Source organism: Babylonia areolata, chromosome 25 (assembly GCF_041734735.1).
Source record: "Babylonia areolata isolate BAREFJ2019XMU chromosome 25, ASM4173473v1, whole genome shotgun sequence".
NCBI lineage: Eukaryota > Metazoa > Mollusca > Gastropoda > Neogastropoda > Buccinidae > Babylonia > Babylonia areolata.
The window spans coordinates 8,717,906-8,737,387 of NC_134900.1; the positions used below are offsets into that span (position 1 = coordinate 8,717,906).

The 19,482-nt window shown below is 43.9% G+C and overlaps 1 protein-coding gene across 1 annotated transcript in view; it reads left to right on the forward strand.

The window, feature by feature from the left end:
• Positions 1-8,874: 8,874 nt before the first annotated feature.
• Positions 8,875-19,482, forward strand: part of LOC143299458 (phospholipid-transporting ATPase ABCA3-like) — a 98,514-nt gene continuing 87,906 nt past the window's right edge. Inside the window, exon 1 of the mRNA XM_076612674.1 lies at positions 8,875-8,987. The gene's annotated coding sequence lies outside the window, so the exon portion shown is untranslated. The remainder of the gene's footprint in view (positions 8,988-19,482) is intronic.

A 19,482-nucleotide genomic window follows, 5' to 3' on the forward strand; every position in this document is an offset into this window, starting at 1 on the left:
ATTTGATATAATCGTTACCGACTCTTGTTTTCGCTATTGGTGGGCCACTTGCATTTGCAGTCTGGGTTGGTGCAGAGCTGCATCTCTAATACTAGCTGATGGCAAACGGGAAACCCAAACCAACAAAAGGTCATAAGCCATGACTGATATGAAAGGGCATGCTCAGTTCGTTTATTTATTTTTTTTTCTTTTTTCCACCCATATGCATCAGATTCCTTTCGTTGAGACATAAACAACTAACTGCATGACAACAGAATGCAATGGGAAAATTAGATGAAAATAGTTATGAAAAATACAACGAACTAAATAGAAATCGTAAGAGATGACAACATGACCTCAGTGAACATGTGTTACTTTAAATAAAAACAGAAAAGTTATTTCAGGCTCTCGAACTGACATCAAATTATTGCATCACGACTAAAGTACGTAATTGGGCGCGTCATTGAAACGTTCGCCAATCTGCAGCACTGGCGAGTTGAGGCCCTGCCGTGGTAACGCGGCGCTTCACACTCCTTTCATTGAAGCAGCCAAACTGAGGTACGAATATGGTAAAGTTATCAAATCCCGACCTATTCAGTCACTCCGGCGCTATTAGTTCTTAAGGCTTTACTGTAAACCAAATATGGCTCGCGGCATAGTCTTGACTTGATTGACTTGACTTGACGACGGTTTAGGCCTCTCCCGAGGCCTGTTCGTGTTCCAAAAAAAACAAACAAAAAAAACCCTGTCACTGAATTGGTTGCATGCGTGGCGAGCGCGGCAAGACCAAAATCAGTTGCTCTGACAAGATGGGTTGTACAGACCAGGTAGGCCCCTCCAGTGTTTGTCCAGGCGGCTCTTGCCGCGTTGACTGACGGCGCCAGGACCAGGGAGTCTGGGAGACTGTTCCACTGTGTCACCACTCTATTAGAGAAATAGTTCTCCCAACCCTGACATCAAGGCGAAAGCGTTGTTTCTGGAGCTTTAAAGTGTTGCCTCTGAGGTTTCCACTGAGTGACGACTGGAACACTGGCCTCCGTGTACTTCATAATGTCCATGGAGGTATTTAAATACTTCTATCATGTCCCTTCGCAGCCTCCGGTGTTCCAGACTTGGCAGCCCCAGTAGTCTCAGTCTCTGGGTGTAAGGCTTCTCTTCAAGTTCAGTGAGCCCAGGAGTTTTGTTGCTCGCCTGTGGACATCCTCGATATCACTGCATAGCGTTTTATGAAACTGTTGCTAGACACAGTGGCCATATTCCAACAGTGGTCGGACGAGGCTCTTGTACAGCTGAACAAAAGTTGTCTCAGTCAGAAAATCAAACGATCGCCTTATAAGTCCAGCCATTCTGTTTGCTTTAGATGTCAGCTATGCAGCATGCTCTTTGAAACTCAATAACTCTTGTAAAGCTGGAATTCAACAGCACCGAAACTGTGCCCGACACGGTACGAATCCCGCGAACTGGAAACTGACATGTTGAATCCCAACACGAAACCACACCGTCACGGCACCAATACTAGCATGTCGTTTCGTTCCATGGGGCAATCTGTGCCTTTTTGTCTGTATATAAGGAGGGAGGTGGCAGAATCGTTAAGATGCTTATTTGTCAGTACAGAGTCAGTGAGGGTCTGGGTTCGAATCCACTCTCGCCCTTTCTCCCAATAACTGAGAACCCACGCCGTGGCAACCAGAGTGTAGTCCTCTGGCAAAATTCTGTGGAACAAATCCACTCTGATAGGTACACAGATACATCAAGTTATAGGCTATGCATGCAATCGGTCAAACCCCGGGCCGACTAGCAAATGTGTCCGCGTGTAGCGTAGGCTATTATGGATTTGTCCCGGCGGGCGAATCAAATCCAAAAACGCTACATCCGGCCACAGTGTAGTGACGCCTCCGCGAGAAACTGAAACTAAAACATAGTGAAATGTAGTAACTGAATCCGAATCTAAATTCATTCCGTTCAAAATCGAGTCAGGCGAAAACCACAAGACTTACACCGGCAGTAAAAGCAATATCGTTTCACCCCTGCACAAAAATTGCCGTTGAAACAGGTCACTGAATTTAGGACGTTAAAATAGGACTTCACCCGTCCGCCAGTGCTTCGTCAACAGAATGGAGAGGCATTATTTTCTCTTCAGTTTTTGATTTCGTGATCTAAGAGCACAACACTTATCTCTTTGAATCATTGCAAAATAGAATTAATTTGCCTATCGATCGTCATTTAGAAGATCCAGAGATTTTCTTACTTGTTTATTCGTTTATTTGTTTATTTACTTTAATTGTTATTCGTTCATTTAGTTATGTGTTCATTCATACATTCATTCATTCGTTTCTTTATTCTATTAAAAAAAATAATTAATAATTGTTTTACAAATGGTCATTGTTTACTATTTATAGTCAGTATACGGACTCACCTCATGTTCCACTTTATAGTTATGAAGACTATATATTTATTTATTCATGAATATTTGTTTCTTTTGTTAAAAGGGGGGTAGAGTAGTGGTGGGGATAGGGGTTGACTAGGGGGTAGGTGTAAGAAGGTGAAGAGGTAGAGTAGGATAACAGGCAGAGGATAGGTGCACAATCCACTCTCTCCTCGTACCACAGCAGGGTCTTTTAGAAAGATGAATTGAGGTGTTTATTTCTCTAACTTAACAGCACACCTGGAACACACACAATATTAAAACCCAGGTTAAATCAATACCAAAACATATGCTAGACATAATCGCACTGATGTAACAGAAACATCATTATGTTGTCTGGACAAGTAAACAATTCCACAGATAACCTTTCTCCATTCTGACACTCAATGTCTAGCCGTACACTCTCTTCTCAAAGAGATCTATGTAAGAATGTAAAACAAGCTTCATATAGCTTACCATCAACAATCAGTGACATATAAGTTAATGTGCACCAAATATATGACTAACAAATACTAACTCCCAGTATTTAACTCCTGTCAAACCACCATAGAATAATAGCTGTCGTACCAAGTATGTGGCAGACAATTACAAACTCCCAGTGTTTAACTCCAGTTAAATCATCATACAGTAATAGCTGTTTCCATTAAGACTGAACAAATCTGTACTTTGTATCTGCAAAGTATCTCATTGGTAAAATGTTTACATGGGAATCATATAGTTACCAAGTAATTTGGTAAATATATAGCAACCTGTGTGCACCAACATAGGACTGCCTGTCAGTGGTCTCAAATCTTATTGAACACATACAGCTATGTGTTACCCCACTGGCATATAACACATGACTACAGCACATGGTAATCACAACTACCAAGTCACACATGTCCCCATGTTGCATTATCACCCATGTGCACACACATGGAAAAGCATGAACATACAGTTAGCCTGTAGATTTGTTCACCTTGAATATAACCATCACCACCTAACATACAAAATAGGTATGTCATGCCTCAAAATAATTCCAACTGTTACAACCAAAACATTCTACACAGATGCAACCCACACATAATCTCTGTGTTTCTTTGTGTCTAAATGCTTACATTGACACACAATTGACACAACAATTGACACACCACTGACATGTTACTGAACATTATCATTTATGTAAGCCAAGATGCACAACCTGTAAACCCAAACATGATGTCCAAGCATCATACCATAATATCAACCTGTAGGAAACAGGAAAGGGGGGGGGGAGGGGGGGGGGATACCCAAATACCCTAAACCAGTACTCCATTTAGTCATGTATTGGCTACATTGTGTATTTTAACCACTTTTCCCTCAGTCACCAGCCTCAAATACAATTAAGCCATACACATGCGGGCTATGCTCTCTCACAAGTCATGGTATCTGCATCAACACATTCCAGTTACATTAACTGTGCAATACCACATCAGCCAAAAGTGTCATAATGTTCTTGTGATACAACATTACAATTCGACAAACTCCAAACTGTTTCCAAAAACCAGAAAGTAAATTGCCAACAAACCAAATTACCAGTACAAGCATTACTCACAGCCCCAACGTTTCAGGGTTCACTTTATATTCATGTAGCAGAACACAATCCCACTGAGCCAGTGTGTTAGTTACAGAATCCAAGTATAACATAAATCAAGCATTCAACTAAGTCTGAAAAATAGATGCTAGTTTGACACTCACAGCCCCCATGGTACTGTCTTGACCGTCTGGCTCTCCTGGCCTGCTTCAAGGAAGGAAAAGAAAGAAACCCCACTTGCCTATTCATTTTATCCTCTTCACAAGCTGGCACCGCATGCAAACTATCTTCCAACCCAGAACGTTTCCAATTGGCTGAAGTTAACAGACCAATCCGGGACCAACCATGCTAGACTTGCACATTCAACACTTTTCTCACAGAACCCAGCATTGTCAAGGAGGAGGGGAGGGGAGGGGGGGGTGATGAAAAGAGGAAGGGAAGGAGGAGGAAAGATCGCCCAGCCCTGATTCTGTTCTAAACAGCTCATGATAAACACACCACACCATGTGGTGACCATTGAGGCAGATGCCATCCTGCCAGAGATCGACATGGGGGGGTAAGGAGGGGGGTTGGGGGGGGGGGGGAGGGGGGGACGGGGTTGAGGGTGATGGGAGTGGAAGGGAAAAGGGCAGGGGAGTGTATAGGAAGAGAATGGTCAGAGGAGATACCATCTTTACTTAGTATTTCTTGATAACTTGCTCCCTCTGTACTTGGCCAAGGGAAGGGGGGAAAGGGAGAGAGGGTATGGGGAGGGGTGTTGGTGGGGATAGATGCCATGAAAGGGGGGTGGGGGGAGAAGAGTAGGGAGGTAGGAAGGAGGGGTCCATCAGTGCGCAGTGTGTCTGAGAAAATCCCATGCTTCCACCATAGGCGCCTGACACACTATAACACTTTATTCGTTCATTCACTTATTTCATGTATTTGTTCATTAATTAATTTATTCGTTCATTTATCACAGTTTGTCATGGCAACTCAGTAATTCAGCAGTATAGATGGAAATGAAGTGTTTACTCATGTGATACTGACATTTTTTCATGGTTCAATTCCCCTGTTACAAAAGCCTCTCCTCCTTTTCCATCTTCCAGAACAGAGCCATCAGTAAAAAGTTTGACTAGTCATTTCTCAATTTACTTATATGAGAACATACCCCAGAGCTCTCAAATTTTTCTGCGGCAAATGTGTGTGTTGGGGTGCGGAGGGGTTTGGAGGAGGGGGAGCACGGTATGTTTGCTCAAGTGTTCCCCTGTGTGTGTGTGTGTGTGTGTGTGTGTGTGTTTCCATTTCAGATGTTCCATCAACAAAAGAATTGGCACTGAAAAATAACCGCTGTTGATCTGCAGTTAGCTTTGACTGAGTGGTTTGCTGCCAACAGAAAAACGTCTGATAACAGCTGTGCCGTTTTGTTTATATGAATTAATGTATCTGAGTTTCATGTCTGAAACAGTCTGTATTGTGCTAGTGCTGTTTCGGTGCCGTACATGATACCAGCGTCTTTCAGCCACACTCAACTTTCAGCTTGTGTATGTAACAGACTGCACCCTGGCTGGGACCGCGAATGGGTATCTTTGTGGCATGCATCATTTAATCTGACGTTTGTGCATTCATCTGACGTAAACTGCAGTATTGGTGCCCTTCAGTGGTGCCTGTGAGACTGCAGATTGTTACACGTGTGTGTGTGTGTGTGTGTGTGTGTGCAAGTGAGCGCATACGCTTTTTTAATTAAAAAAAATATTGTCACATAGGCCTGTACAATTTTTCACACATACCTTGGGTCAGCTCTCACAGCCTGATAGCACGTTTCTGCATGCTTTATTTGTTTATTTTTATAACAGCAATGTGGTGTAGTGTTTAATGTGCAGGCCTTTGGTTTTTAACAATGTCAAAATGGTAGTATAAACAATGTTTAATATTCTTTTCAGTCACAACAGGAAGTGTGTATCCTTGGTTTTGCACCCAGAAGATACAGTTTCCTACATATATTTCTAATAGATGGGGCTTTTGCAAAACGCTTATTAAACAAGAGAGGCAAGGCCTTCAAGACTCACTTATGATACACTAAAAAAAAAAAAAAAAAAAAAAAAAAAAAAAAAAAAAAAATCTAATCGTTAAAATGTTTTCTATATTTGTTATTACAGAGCTTCAGGTTAAAAGATAAAGAAAAAAGACCGAAGGGCAGATTCGAACTCCGCGTGATCGAGTGAGAAGAAACTGTCTTACCCAATACACTATCGAGGCTCCTTAACTGACGTTCAAAAAAATAATATTTAAACATGCCTTTTTAAAGGGCAATAAATCGATTGTGGTATTTGCAGTGAGAACACTGTTTAAATCATATTATTCTGGTGTATCTTGGGCATTCAAAAAATCTTTAAGGGCAATTAGAAATTCTTTTTTAAGTCCGCGGTAAAGGAGACGTGGCTATCGCGGCAATCACACTGCAACATTTAGCCGTTTTCTCTGGATCTAGATAGATGTACAAGTTTAGTTACACCCTGTTGACATGGTCAATTCAATTTCTCTTTTATGTTCATTCTAGTTTTATAGTTTTAAAGTTGATTTGAAAATTGAGTATTTTGTTAAACTAATAACATGTAGAGCAAAATACAAGTACTTCTAAACGTCATATGAAGTGAAAAGGACTTCATTTTGAGAAAAGTCAAGACTGGAAATTTTTACGTTTCAATTCAAGGGTATTAACGCTCATGGTTTATTATTTTTAACTGAATACCCACTGATTCTGTGAATATTTTTAGGGCAGTTTGGGGTATAATCCAGTAAGTGATGAGGCGTTCACAAATCTTTCTCTGAATAAATATTTAACGGTCTCTTTCTCCAATTTTCCATCACATGTTATCGTGTATTGTCGATTGAATATAGGATTGAACGGGCAGGTCAACAACTTGCAACAAAATGGCGTCATTCGCGAAGAATATGAGCACGCGCATTGAATATGCATAAATATGTGTACTCAACTGATTTTTGCCCATGACCTTCAGGGCTCAGCCAGTAGATTTATAAAGTCCACTCGTCCAATTGATTTTAGTATTTTCTGAAAAAGACCACTTGGGCGAATGAACATAGTGAAAGCCCTGTACACTGAGAGTAAAACACACAAGCTTTTATGTATTGAGTATAATTTCAAAATATAATGTTTAAAATGAGAAAGATCAGTTTAAAGCAAATTAAGCCCCCTAGCATTAATTAGATTAATTTCCCTTTTTTACAATCTGCACCAAAGACATGCAAAATAAATATAACTTCCATGCTTAGCAAAAGAAGTTCCTGTTTGAACAAAAAATGATAAAAATGACTGCTCTTGTTGTTGTGTCAGAATATCAGATCAAAGTGCCAAATTTAGAGAATAAAAAATATAAATATAACAGTAAATTCAGTTTGCATATAATTTGGCTTCTTTTTTTTAATATTTTTTGTGCCCATTCCAGAGGTGCAATGTTGTTTTAAACAAGATGACTGAAAGAACTGAATTTTTCCAATTTTTATGCCAAATTTGGTGTCAACTGACAAAGTATTTGCAGAGAAAATGGCAATGTTAAATTTTACCACGGACACACACACACACACACACACAGACAACCAAACACCGGGTTAAAACATAGACTCACTTTGTTTACACAAGTGAGTCAAAAAGCAAGTGTTGTTTTGTATGATCTCATTTGTTTTAAAGATAAAGAAAACCAGTGGTTGTTGCGTTCACACAGGTCAAGATCTAAGGTAAACTGAACTTGACAAATATATTCTTGAATGCAATTTAATGAAGGTTTTTAATAAAAACATCATTGTGAAATTTATTCTTTCAAGCTGGCATCAAGCTATTGCATCGCTACTAAGTTATGTCATTTCCTTACACACAACATTGCACGGCAGTGCCATCATTGAAAGTAATTCCCAAATTCGATATTTATTTCAGCCACATGTGAAAGGAGTTACTTTGTGAACATGGTGCACTACAATATATGAATTGACAACTGGATGGTAGCAGAAAACGAGAGTAGGAAATCGTCCTTCAACCAGTGAAGATTTTACAAAGTGTAAGAGAAAAACCACAACACACCTTTAATTAAACCCAGAACAAAGAGAAGAGAGAAAGAAGTGAAACAAAGATTTGGATCTAAAATCTTTGTGGATATCCTTTTGGGAACATAAAATTTCCTTCTGATCCTGATACTTAAAAATTTTTTTTTGACATCTCAATGCACAAAGGCGTATGCAAATTGTTTCATATATGTAATTTTTTTTTGATGTAACAAGTCCTCATTTGAACATGAAGGACAGACTTTTTTTTCACTGTGCCATCACCTGCATTGTTTCAGTAGCATTACTTCTGCATTCCAAGTCCCTCATACTCATCTATACCCTGGTTAGTCCAGTCTCAGTGTTGGCAGTCCACAGGGAACTGCCTGTGTCAGGCCACAATTTGGCCTCACACTAGATGAGACTCAGCATTGTTGCCGAGTCATTTTGGTGGTGTTCAGTAGTGCTTCTTCTGATTTAACATACACAGTACACCACCTTCTAAGCCCCATACTGATGACAATAATTGCAGAGTGTCACCATAGGTGTTGACTGTCCAGCTTGGATTCCTAATTTACATTTATTCCTCTCATTCTGAAAAAACAAATCTGTGTTGTCAGTACGTGTGCAGGCAGGTACACACCCACACCCATCCACACACACACATGGTATTCACAAACACAGACATGTACATTTGGATGCGTTTTTCACTCACGGGCGTACACCTGACTGTTCAATAATGAACAACTTCCCAACCCCCCAACCCTCTTGACACAGCTGCTCGGGGACACCACCAGAAGCCAGTCCAACATGGAGCAGGGCGCTGCGGAGAAGCCTGAAGCATCAGCACAGGCGTCAGCTGGCCGGCCGGGGTTCCTGGCCCAGGTGGGACTGCTGCTTTGGAAGAACTTGCTGCTGCAGCGCCGCAAATTCTGTGTCACTGTTGCTGAGATCCTGATTCCATTGTTTGGGGTCTTCATCATGGATTCTCTTGGACAGGTGTGGTGGTGTGGGTGTTGTGAGTGTTTTGGGAGTGTGTTTGCTTGTGTGTGTTGTGTGCGTATCTGTGTTTTAGGTGTGTTTGTATGTATGTGTGTGTGTGCATCACTGAGATATATAAACATCTGGAGGGAGTGGGGAAGCACCACTGACAGGAAAAATCTGGCGGACAGGAAGTTGCCATTCAGCCACCTTGGACTGCTGTCCCCGGCCCTGGCACGGTGTGCTGTTGTGTATTCGGCTGTACAAACAAGATTTTTGCTTAACTGCAAATGGCGAATAGAAAGACTTTTCATAAAAGAGTATATTTTATTGTTCATCACTCATTTTCTACTTGCAGGTTTTCTTCGTAATATACATAGCCTATAATTCAATCTTCTGTCGTCAGTTGTCTCTCTCAAGCTGCTCCTTTTTATGTGTGTATGAATCACAGCTTTTGGTTTATTATCTATGTGTCTACTAATCTATCTGTCTGTCTGTCTGTCTACTGATTTTTATTTTATTTTATTGATATCAGTGCCTATAATGCAAGATGTACATACTTAGTTTTATGACTTTACAACTGACCTTCGTTTTATCCTGAATAAGGCATTATATTTCCTTAAACCGTTCTGTCACAAACCATGCTTTTTCCGTTTTTATGCATTTCCTCACTTTTGTTTCATTGATAGGTGATTAACAGTGTCTGTGGCACATGCACCAGCACGCGCGCACGTGCGCGCGCGCACACACACACACACACACACACACACAGCGTATTTAAGACAGAGAGATTATGACCGTAACGTCTAAAACTTAATCCTTTCTTAGTGTCATAATCTCATAGCATTTCAATGGATACGGTGGTCAGCTTGTGTGAAAAGAACACTGATACGGACTGTACATAAAACAAGTAGTGTTTGTATTGTAAGATCATCAGGTTGTACTAGCCCAGTTCCATCCTCTTCAGCCTTTCATTTTCGTGTGGTTGAATATCCATTTTTTTCTAAAAGTTGTTCTGTTGTTCATCAGATATCAAATATTAAATCTGTCTTTCTCTCTTATATGCACATGAACCTAAAATTAGTTTGTGTTTTTTTCTCTCCCTCTCTCTGTCTCTGTCTCTCTCTCTCTTTGGGAGAACCACACACCCACCCACCCACACACCCCCCCCCACACACACACACACACACACACAAAATATGCTGGTGCGACAGACGGACAGACTTATAAACAGATTTGCAGACAGAGGGAGAGAGGGGTGATATATCACTGCACACATGCCCAGCACACAGTACACACAACACACAAAGCAGTGTGCTTATTTCCCGTGAGCAGCCACGGGACAGCAGCTGAAGATGGCGCCCAGTTTCTGTGTGTTTTGCTGATGGACCGACGGATGAGTAGGCAGTCAGGCTTATCTGTCGGTGTGTGTTCTCATATGGGAGAAGAGGCCGATTCTGGATACGCAGCACTTCCCACAGGTGTTGCAAGGGAAAACGTCTCCAGAAGTTGAGTCCTGCTTCCTTCGCTCACGCTTCTTAATGGCCAGTGTTCTCTTGTTTTCAAACATCTTTATACCACTAGAGCACAGCATCCTCCAGCGAGAGCGGTCAAGGGCATCAGTTTCCCAAGAAACGATGTCTATGTCACAGGCTTCGAGGTTTGTCTTCAAGGTGTCCATGAAGCGCTTGCAGGGTCTGCCAATTTCGCGGTGGCCTTCTGTCAGCTGGCCATACAGTAGCATCTTTGGGATCCTGCTGTCTGTCATGCTGACAATGTGTCCTGTCCAGCGTAGCTGGCACTGGATCAGAAGGCTTTCGATGCTGGGCAGGCCGCTCCTCCTTAGAACCTGGAGGTTGGAGACCCTGTCTTGCCATTTTATGCCAAGGATCTTTTGTAGGCATCTCTGGTGAAAATGCTCAAGTTGTTGAATGTGATGGCGATACGTTGTCCATGTTTCACAGCAGTACGACAAGGTGGTCAGCACAACAGCTCTGTTGGTTTTGATTTTGGTGCGGAGCCTGATGCCTGTGTTGTTCCACAGCCTGTTGTTGAGTCTGTCAAAGGTGGAGATGGCCTTGGCGATGCGCAGTGTCACTTCTGTATCAAGGGCTCCGTTGGTGCATAGGGTGCTGCTCAGGTAGCAAAACTTATCGACTGACTTGATCTCTTGTGTCACTGATCTTGATTGCAGGCAGGGGGGAGGCACTGGCGTTCTGTGAGCTAGCCGGTTGGTACATGGACTTGGTCTTGCTGAAGCTGATGATGAGTCCAAAGCGCCTGCAGGAGGTTGAGAACCTGTCCATAATGAACTGCATGTCCTCATGGGTGTGTGCAGCAAGCGCATAGTCATCAGCAAAGAGGAACTCTCTCAACAGTGCCTCAAACACCCTGGATCTGGCGTGGAGTCTCTGCAAGTTGAAAAGTTTGCCATCTGTGCGAAACTGAATGTAGATGCCCCGGTCACAGTCTTGGAAAGCGTCAATCAACATGGCAGAGAAGAGAATGGAGAACAGTGTGGGTGCCAGGACGCAGCCCTGCTTCACTTCATTTACCACAGGGAATGGATCCGACATGTCAGTATTTTCCTGTACTCTTGTCTGCTTGCATCATGGAATGACGCAGTCAGCTGGATTAGGCTCTCTGGGCAGCCGAACTTTAGGAGGATCTTCAACAGACCACGGCGGTTCACCATGTCGAAGGCCTTATTTAGGTCTACAAAGACCATGTGGAGCTCCTTGTTCTGCTCACGGCACTTCTCTTGCATCTGGCGTACAGCAAACGCCATATCACATGTTCCCCTGCCTAAGCGGAAGCCGCACTGTGCTTCAGGGATGACTGTGTTGGAGACATGGTCAACCAGTCTGTTCAGTATGATGCGGGCGAAGATCTTGCCGGCAATGCAGAGGAGAGAGATTCCACGGTGGTTATCACAGGATGTTTTGTTTCCTTTCCGTTTGGACATGTGGACAATTGAAGCATCCTTGAAATCCTGGGGGACCTCCCCTCTCTCCGAGATAGACTGGAACATGGCGGTGAGCTTGTCTGTTAGCACCTCGCCTCCATACTTGTAGATGTCAGCCTGGATTCCATCCACTCCTGGTGCTTTTCCTGACATTGTCAGCTTCAGGGCCTTCAGGGTCTTGGCCTTGGTGGGAGGGGCAGCTAGTGAGTCATTGACTGGTAGCTTTGGGAGGGCTGCAATTACCTCGTCGGATACGGACAAGTCCCTGTTTAGGAGGGTGTTGAAGTGCTCTGCCAAGCAGGCAAGGATGTCTTTCTTGTCTGTCAGGAGGGTGGTCTGGTCCAAGGCTTGGACAGGGGTTGATCCTGTAACTCTTGGCCCATACACAGCTCGGAGACCATCATGGAAGGTCTTCATGTTGTGAGCATCAGCAGCGGACTGAAGCTCTTCAGACTTTGTCTCCCACCAGGTGTTTTTTTATCTCATGCAGCCTTTTCTGTATGAGTTGCTTGGTTTGCAACAACTGGTCCGTCTTCCTCTGGCAGTCTTTATCGGAAATGTGATCCTGATGCCGAATATGCAGTGTGTTCAGGAGATTGGAGATTCCAGAGTCGTTCTTGTCAAACCAGTCTTTGTGGCTCCTCTGTACAAAGCCGAGGTGTGTCAGCTGCTGCTGTGTACACAGCATCTCTAAAGGTGCTCCAAACCTCTTCTACATACGTCCATGCAGGAATTTCTTGGAGAGCTGCTTGGATTTGCTGCTGCAGCACGTTCTTGGTGATTGGGAGGCGGTGGATGTTCAGCTTCCTAGGGGGTTTCTGCCTAGCTGGTTGGAGCTTGCATGCAAGTCTGATGTTCATCTTGCTGTGCATCAGGCGATGGTCTGACCAACAGATTGCTCCTCTCATTCAGCGTGTAATGGAAACATCACCGCTGTCCCTCTTCCGGACAATCACATAGTCCAGCATGTGCCACTGCTTGGAGCGGGTGTGCATCCATGTGTTCTTGTACTTGTCCGCTTGTTGGAAGAGGGTGTTGGTGATGGTCAGTCCATGCTGCGTGCAGAGCAAGAGCAAAAGTAGTCCGTTGGAGTTGCACTTGCCAGTGCTGTGCTGTCCTAGGACTTTTGGCCATGAGGAGAAGTCCACGCCGACGCGCACGCGGGCATTGAAATCCCCAAGGATGATCAGCCTGTCCTTTCTGTCTACCGCTGAAATGGTGCAGCTGAGCTCCTCGTACAAAGCTTCTTTGATGTCATCAGGGTTGGTCATTGTCGAGGCATAGCAGCTGATGACTGTGGAGAAGCGATCCTCAGACAGCTTCAGACACTGGGTCATCAGCCTATCGTTTATCCCACGTGGAAGGCTGTCTAGCTGTCGTGCAATTTTGGTTTATATGGCAAAGCGCATGCCTGAGGTTCTTAGGGTGCCATCTGGCTTCCCAATGCAGTAGAAGGTGTAGCTCCCTCCAACTTCCTCCAGCTGGGTTTCACCGGCAAACCTGGGTTTTGCTCAGGGCTGCTGTGTCCACCTGGTAGCGATCAAACATTCTGGCAGTGAGCGCTGTGCACCTTTCTGGTCTGTCGTCTCTGTCCAAAAGGGTGTGAACATTCCAAGCACCCAGAGTCAGGGCATGACTCCTGGTTCTTTTCTTCAGTTGTTTTCGACCGCTGGTAGGTGCAGTTTCCTACTAGGTACTAGATGAGGCAGGCTTTGTTTAGGGATCCTTTTTTCTCTCCTTCCCCATGTGTGGAGAGCAGTGCTGTTCCTAAAAAGGGCTGCTCTGACGCTGTGGGAGGATACTGGTGCTACATCTGCCCCAGTCTACGGTGGACGACCATCACCCCACAGAGTGTGCAGAGTCGTGACTAGGAACTATGCCAGCAGCATCCTCTGCCTGTCCCTGTTACCACTTCTCCATCGCCGCAGGGTTTAGAAAAGCTGGGTGTTGAAGGGCTAGCTTGTCGTTCCGACATTAGCCTGGTTGCCTGACCAGCACAGGTGACTTTTTAGTGAAGAGGAGTTGTGCAGTCCCTACCTACGATCAAGAGTCCCACAGGTGCAGATACTGCCACGTGTGGAACGGCCTTGGCAGGTGCAGGTTTTTTCTTCGGAAGTTCCGTCTCCTAGGAGGACTTCAGCCAAGGATAGGAGCCTTCACAGCCGTTGGGAAAGGTTTCCTCCTCCGCGTGATCCGTCGTTGGGAGACTTTACATGCGGCAGGTAGTACTGGGTTCCATGGTACCAGTAGCAAGGGCTATGCCCCTGACCTGACTAAGCAACATTGTTATCGTCATCGTCATCCTCCTCCTCCTCCATCATCATCAATATAAAGCACATCATGCTGTCAGTAAAACACGTTACTTATTGTCAAGCCTCTAGTGCACTTTAGATCAAATTGTATTGCTTTTAAACTTGCCAGGTAGCTCATGAATACACTGTGTAAAGGGAATGTATATAATCAGTGGCAGAGTTGTGTCCCTTGGGGCATCAGTCTTAGTACTTGAGGTTACAGGTGCAGTGCCTCATTTCAAAGTTAGGACAGGACACCTGGTTTTGATGTGGAAGCATAAAGAAAAAACCCACATTTTAACCTGAAGAGGTCCATTGACGGAGACATGTGCATGCATGCATCTGTGGTTTATGTAGGCAGTTGTCTTTGTCTTTGGGGACACCATCGTAATGCTGACTGTCCTAAAGCCATCTTTGCCAAGAGAGTGGGGATGAAACTTGGGCAAGACACTCCACTATAATTTAATCATCGATAAATATAGCCCAGATAGTTAAGACATCAGTTGCCTCGCCTGCTGTTGTGATGGTCAGTGGGACACAACTGTCATGCATGACTGTTTCTGTATTGTTGAGAGTAAAGAGAGATGGTCACAAGGGGTGTGTGGGTTATGGGTCCAGTTGGTGAATGCCAAGGGTGTGACAACGCCCACTGTGTGGGACGCTAACATCTTGGGGCGAGACGCGGGTTTCATCTTTTTGAAGCCAGGTCAGCACATGATGTACGCCCCCAACTCCACGCTTGTCAACCGCATCATGGCTCAAGTCAACACCTTACTCTTTGAACATTTGCAAGGAAGTGGTATGTGGGTGTGTGTGTGTGTGTGTGTGTGTGTGTGTAGGTGGACAAGGAGGGAAGATTATCATGTCCACATGATCATGGTGAGTTCATAAGAATGAACCAAAACAACATTTAATAGTGGTGAATTAATAGCAATCAAACAAGAGTTTATACTATATTCACATGATCCTGGGGAAATAATAGCAGAAAAACAAAATGGCTTCAAGCATGCCTTCTGATTTGTTGTCATGCTTTAAAATGATTTTGAACAATGCTGCAAGAATAATTTTCAAAAAGTCAACAAAAAAAAAAGAAAAAGAAAAAAAGATCATGTTACCCACTCTCACACCAGTTTCATTGGTTACCCATTGAGTACAGAATTCAGGGGAGATAAAAGGATCCCTGAACAAAGCTTGCCTCACCTAGTACATAGTAGGAAACTGCACCTACTTGGACATCCAACACTAGCGGTCGAAAACAACTGAAGAAAAGAACCAGGAGTCATGCCCTGACTCTGGGTGCCTGGAATGTTCGCACCCTTTTAGACAGAGACGACAGACCAGAAAGGTGCACAGCGCTCATTGCCAGAATGCTTGATCGCTACCAGGTGGACATAGCAGCCCTGATTGAAACCAGGTTTGCCGGTGAAACCCAGCTGGAGGAAGTTGGAGGAGGCTACACCTTCTGCTGCATTGGGAAGCCAGATGGCACCCTAAGAACCTCAGGCATGCGCTTTGCCATATAAACCAAACTTGCACGACAGCTAGACAGCCTTCCACGTGGGATAAACGATAGGTTGATGACCCAGTGTCTGAAGCTGTCTGAGGATCGCTTCTCCACAGTCATCAGCTGCTATGCCTCAACAATGACCAACCCTGATGACATCAAAGAAGCTTTGTACGAGGAGCTCAGCTGCACCATTTCAGCGGTAGACAGAATGGACTTCACCTCGTGGCCAAAAGTCCTAGGACAGCATAGCACTGGCAAGTGCAACTCCAACGGACTGCTTTTGCTCTCGCTCTGTTTGCAGCATGGACTGACCATCACCAACACCCTCTTCCAACAAGCGGACAAGTGCAAGAACACATGGATGCACACCCGCTCCAAGCAGTGGCACATGCTGGACTATGCGATTGTCTGGCAGAGGGACAAAGGCGATGTTTCCATGACACGCTGAATGAGAGGAGCAATCTGTTGGTCGGACCATCGCCTGGTACACAGCAAGATGAACATCAGACATGCATGCAAGCTCCATCCAGCTAGGCAGAAACCCCCTAGGAAGCTGAACATCCACCACCTCCCAATCACCAAGGACGTGCTGCAGCAGCAAATCCAAGCAGCTCTCCAAGAAATTCCTGCATCGACTGATGTAGAAGCGGTATGGACCAAGAGCCACAGGATCAATCCCTGTCCGAGCCTTGGACCAGACCACCCTCCTGACAGACATAAGACATCCTTGCACGCTCAGCAGAGCACTTCAACACCCTCCTCAACAGGGACTTGTCCGTATCTGACGAGGTAATCGCAGCCCTCTCACAGCTACCAGTCAGTGACTCGCTAGCTGCCCCTCCCACCAAGGCCGAGACCTGGAAGGCCCTGAAGCTGACAATGTCAGGAAAAGCACCAGGAGTGGATGGAATCCAGGCTGACATCTACAAGTATGGAGGCGAGGTGCTAACAGACAAGCTGACCACCATTTTCCAGTCTATCTCGGAGAGAGGGGAGGTCCCCCAGGATTTCAAGGATGCTTCAATTGTCCACATTTATAAACGGAAGGGAGACAAAACATCCATGGAATCTCTCCTCTGCATCGCCGGCAAGATCTTCGCCCACACCATACTGAACAGACTGGTTGACCATGTCTCCAACACAGTCATCCCTGAAGCACAGTGCGGCTTCCACTCAGGCAGGGGAACATGTGACATGGTGTTTGCCGTATGCCAGATGCAAGAGAAGTGCCGTGAGCAGAACAAGGAGCTTCACATGGTCTTTGTAGACCTAACTAAGGCCTTCAACATGGTGAACTGTCGTGGTCTGTGGAAGATCCTTCTAAAGTTTAGCTGCCCAGAGAGCCTAATCCAGCTGATTGTGTCATTCCACGATGGCATGCAGGCAAGAGTACAGGAAAATACTGACATGTCGGATCCGTTCCCTGTGGTAAATGGAGTGAAGCAGGGCTGCGTCCTGACACCCACATTGTTCTCTATTCTCTTCTCTGCCATGTTGATTGACACCTTCCAAGACTTTGACCAGGGCATCTACATTCAGTTTCACACAGATGGCAAACTTTTCAACTTGCGGCGACTCCATGCCAGGTCCAGGGTGTTTTAGGCACTGATGAGAGAGTTCCTCTTTGCTGATGACTGCGCGCTTGCTGCACACACCCATGAGGACATGCAGTTCATTATGGACAGGTTCTCAACCTCCTGCAGGCGCTTTGGACTCACCATCAGCCTCAGCAAGACCGAGTCCATGTACCAACCAGCTAGCTCACAGAACGCCATTTCCTCCCCCCCACCTGCAATCAAGATCAGTGACACAGAGATCAAGTCAGTCAGCTAGTTTTGCTGCCTGGGCAGCACCCAGGTGTTTACTGTGTGTGTGCTTGTGTAGGGCATGTGTGTGTGTGTGTGTGTGTGTGTGTGTGTGTGTGTGTGTGTGTGTGTGTGTGGTTGTTTATATCTGCAACTTGTAGTTTTGTGTTGGTGTATATAGATATACATATATGTTTTTTGTTTTTTATTGTGGAGCTGTGTGATTGCACTGTTGTTTATATGCTGTTTCATGTGAGGCCCTCAAAGCCTGTTGTGGCGAATAAGAACAATGATTATCATTATCATTATCACTAATATTATTGTTATTATTGTATTATAATCATTGTTGTTCTTATATCCACATGTTCATGGTGAATTAATAAAAATGGAATAAAGGAATTTATACCATGTCCACATGATCATGGCAAAATAATAACAGAAAATACAACAGCATTTACCGTGTCCATGTGATCATGGCTAACTAATATGAGTGAACCAAAACAGCATCTGTCAAGTCCACATGATCATGGTGAATTAATAACAAAGAAAGAAGAGTCTATACCATGTCCACATGATCATGATGAATTGTTATCAGTGAAACAAAAGAGTTTATACCTATTGCAAAACAGGCTTATCATCAAAACATACTGTATTGCAGAATGCAGAATTGAAATGAACTACTTGTAGTTCAAAGTAACTCATAGTAAGTGAGAGAATTCCACTGAGAAAAAATCATAATAATGATTATTGATGAAGCTCTTCCCCAGAAAATTATGTCAGCACATAAGGTAAAAAGTCTTAATCAAGATGTGCTTGATTAACAATTGGTCTAGTGACTCTGCATTCCCAAAATAACAAAAACACTATCCTATATATGGTGACTCATGTTCCCAAAATAACAAAACTACTATTCCTTGTATGGGGCCTTGTGAACACAACCCGATACCTATTTCATAAATAACACCAACTAAAAACTGATACACACACCACGACTGAAATATTCATGCAGGTAACATTAAGGAAATCAACCAGCCACTGGAAACCTGCTATAGAAAGAAATATTATCTGGATCCTAGCTTGGAAACCTTGTTTGGCACAACACCCTCATGCCCACACACACCCACACACAGTCTTCATCATAACTCCATTTCTGTGCTGACATTCACTGACAAAAAGTCTCATTCCCGGATCTTTCCAAGTACAAGCAAAACTCTGTGTTTACACTGGAAGGTCACTAACCATGACACATTAACTATAAGCACAGTCTACGTCACTGTACGGAAATACAATGCACATAGCCAGTCTATAAACTATCAACTCTTATTAGCTTAAAGAAGTGATCCACGGCACAAGGATTAATTATATATGATCAGGGGAATCTTGAGATGAAACTTAATATTTCACTGACTAAAATCCATTTGTAATGAAATGAAGGTTTAACAATCTTTTCATACATAGTATAGTTATTCCAGGACAAGTCATGTCACACACACCCACACACACCCACCAGCCACCCAGACACAGAATCACTTTCCATTGAAGTCTCATAACTAGACTTGAGCAAGTAGAAGAAATCTTACGCAACAACATATGTAATAGAAATGAATGTAACTCTTAAGTGATGATTCACTCTCAGCAGGAAGACTTGACAAAGTCAGATTTTTTTCTAAATGGCATGTCATAAAAATAATTTTTCGTCACAACAACAAAATCCAAAATTTAACCAAACAAGTTTGGGTAATGTCCTGTTTTAGCGTCCTAAATTATTGCACCTATTGATCTTTTGCACTTGTTTGTTTTCCTTCAAACACCCAAACTGATTATAGCAGGGAAAAATATTTCCTCTTTCAAGGCATCTGGATAGACGCCCAATAGCTCTGAGGGAGGGAAAAGAAAAAAAAAAAAGCAAAGGGAGATAATTTAACCTTTCCATTAAGTTCAGTGC